This window comes from Arachis hypogaea, chromosome 18 (assembly GCF_003086295.3).
Source record: "Arachis hypogaea cultivar Tifrunner chromosome 18, arahy.Tifrunner.gnm2.J5K5, whole genome shotgun sequence".
Classification (NCBI taxonomy): Eukaryota; Viridiplantae; Streptophyta; class Magnoliopsida; order Fabales; family Fabaceae; genus Arachis; species Arachis hypogaea.
Genome location: NC_092053.1, coordinates 89,213,328 through 89,216,520, shown reverse-complemented (window position 1 = coordinate 89,216,520; position 3,193 = coordinate 89,213,328). Strand labels below are relative to the sequence as shown.

Genomic DNA, 3,193 nt, shown 5'->3' with positions numbered 1-3,193 from the left:
TCGCCTGACTGAGATTTACAAGGTGACCATAGCTTGCTTCATACCAACAATCTCCGTGGGATTCACCCTTACTCACGTAAGGTATTACTTGGACGACCCAGTGCACTTGCTGGTTAGTTGTATCGAATTGTGACAATTATGAATTAAGATCAAAGCACCAAGCTTTGGAGCCATTACCAGGATTGTTCGAGCCTGGAATCACAATTTCGTGCACCAAGTTTTTGGCGCCGTTGCCGGGGATTGTTTGAGTTTTCGGCAAGTCGTCTGGTCCGGAACATCAGTCAGATCCCATCCGCAACACACCAAGTTTTTGGCGCCGTTGCCGGGGATTGTTCGAGTTTGGACAACTGACGGCTCATCTTGTTGCTCAGATTAGGTAATTTCTTTTGTTTTCTTTTCTTTTCAAAAAAATTTCAAAAATCTCTCATCTTTTTCGAAAAATAAAAATTTCAAAAAAAAAAAAAATTTATTCAAAATTTTTAAGAATGAATTCTAGTGTTTCATGAAGCATGTGAAGCCTGGCTGGCTGTAAAGCCATGTCTAAATTCATTTGGACTGAGGCTTGCAATTTGTTATCAAGAGCAATTAGTTGTTGTTCATCCACCTGCTGCTGATCCATGATCACCTGCTAAGCTTGGCTGGCCATTGGCCATGTCTAGTGTTTTGGACTGGAGCTTTCTTTAAAAGCTTGGCTGGCTAGTGAGCCATGTCTAATTCCTGGACTGAAGCTTTAGACTAATATGCAAGATTCCTGGAATTCATATTAAAAATTTTGGAATCCTGATTTTTTCTTTTTCATATAATTTTCGAAAAAATCCAAAAAAATTAGAAAATCATAAAAATCAAAAATATTTTCTGTTTCTTGTTTGAGTCTTGAGTCATATCATAAGTTTGGTGTCACTTGCATATGCATCTAGCATTTTTCGAAAATATCATGCATTCATAGTGTTCTTCATGATCTTCAAGTTGTTCTTGGTAAGTCTTCTTGTTTGATCTTGATGATTTTTTGTTTTGTGTCTTTTCATGTTTATCATATGCATTCTAATTCTTAGTGTCTAAGCATTAAAGAATTCTAAGTTTGGTGTCTTGCATGTTTTCTTTGCATTAAAAATTTTTCAAAAATTGTTCTTGATGTTCATCATGACATTCAAAGTGTTCTTGGTGTTCATCTTGACATTCATAAGCATTCTTGCATGCATCACATGTTTTGATCTAAAAATTTCATGCATTGCATCTTTTTAGTGTTTTTCTCTTGCATCATAAAAATTTCAAAAATCAAAAAATATCTTTCCCTTTTTCTCTCATCAAATTTGAAAATTTGGATTGACTTTTTCAAAAATTTTTAAAATCAAATTGTTTCTATGAGTCAAATCAAATCTTCAATTTGAAATCTTATCTTTTTCAAAATCTTTTTCAAAAATCAAATCTTTTTCAAAATTCTTAGTTATTTTCGAAAATTCCAAAAATATTTTCCAAAAATCTTTTTCTTATTTTTGTATTAAATTTTCGAAAATAACATAAACAATTAATGTTTTGATTCAAAAATTTGAAGTTTGTTACTTGCTTGTTAAGAAATATGCAAACTTTAAGTTCTAGAATCATATCTTGTGATTTCTTATGAACCAAGTCATTAATTGAAATTTTAAAAATCAAATCTTTTTCAAAAACTAATTTCTATCATATCTTTTCAAAATATCTTCTATCTTATCTTTTTCAAAAATATCTTTTCAAAATATCTTTTCTAACTTCCTAACTTCCTATCTTCTTAAAATTTGTTTCAACTAACTAACTAACTTTTTGTTTGTTTCTTATCTTTTTCAAAACCACCTAACTAACTCTCTCTCTCTCATTTTTCGAAAATATCTCCCTCTTTTTCAAAATTTCTTTTTAATTTATTAATTATTTTAATTTTTAAATCTTAATTTTCGAAAATTACTAACACATTTTTCAAAAACCATTTTTCAAAAATCACTAACTCTTTTTCAAAATAATTTTCGAAAATTATCCCTCCCCCATCTCATTCTATTTATTCATTCATATCCTAACATCTCATCTCACCTCTCTTCCATCCTCACAGTTGTGTTTCTTCCATTATATTACATTCTTTGTCTCCCCCTCTTCTTCCACTCACGCAGGAATCCCTATACTGTGGTATAAAGGATCTCCATTATTATTATTATTTTTCTGTGCCTTCTTCTTTGTCATATGAGCAGGAGCAAGGATAAGAACATTCTTGTGGAAGCAGATCCAGAACCTGAAAGGACTCTGAAGAGAAAATTAAGAGAAGCTAAAATACAACAATCCAGAGATAACCTTTCAGAAATTTTCGAACAGGCAGAGGAGATGGCAGCCGAAAATAATGATAATGTAAGGAAGATGCTTGGTGACTTTACTGCACCTAATTCCAATTTACATGGAAGAAGCATCTCCATTCCTGCCATTGGAGCAAACAACTTTGAGCTGAAACCTCAATTAGTTTCTCTGATGCAGCAGAACTGCAAGTTTCATGGACTTCCATCTGAAGATCCTTTTCAGTTCTTAACTGAATTCTTGCAGATATGTGATACTGTTAAGACTAATGGAGTAGATCCTGAAGTCTACAGGCTCATGCTTTTCCCTTTTGCTATAAGAGACAGAGCTAGATTATGGTTGGATTCCCAACCCAAAGACAGCCTGAACTCTTGGGATAAGCTGGTCACGGCCTTCTTAGCCAAGTACTTTCCTCCTCAAAAGCTGAGCAAGCTTAGAGCTGATGTTCAAACCTTCAGACAGAAAGAAGGTGAATCCCTCTATGAAGCTTGGGAAAGATACAAATAGTTGACCAAAAAGTGTCTTTCTGACATGCTTTCAGAATGGACCATCCTGGATATATTCTTTGATGGTTTATCTGAGCTATCAAAGATGTCACTGGACACTTCTGCAGGTAGATCCATTCACCTAAAGAAAACGCCTGCAGAAGCTCAAGAACTCATTGACATGGTTGCTAATAACCAATTCATGTACACTTCTGAAAGGAATCCTGTGAGTAATGGGACGCCTATAAAGAAGGGAATTCTTGAGGTTGATACTCTGAATGCCATATTGGCTCAGAATAAAATATTGACTCAGCAAGTCAATATGATTTCTCAGAGTCTGCATGGAATGCAAGCTGCATCTAACAGTACTCAAGAGGCATCTTCTGAAGAAGAAGCTT

General features: G+C 33.9%; 1 non-coding gene across 1 annotated transcript; it reads right to left on the bottom strand.

The window, feature by feature from the left end:
* Positions 1-2,739: 2,739 nt before the first annotated feature.
* Positions 2,740-2,847, bottom strand: LOC112774292 (small nucleolar RNA R71). Its single transcript, XR_003188787.1, has one exon. It is a non-coding gene; the product is annotated as a small nucleolar RNA R71 (small nucleolar RNA).
* Positions 2,848-3,193: the final 346 nt, after the last annotated feature.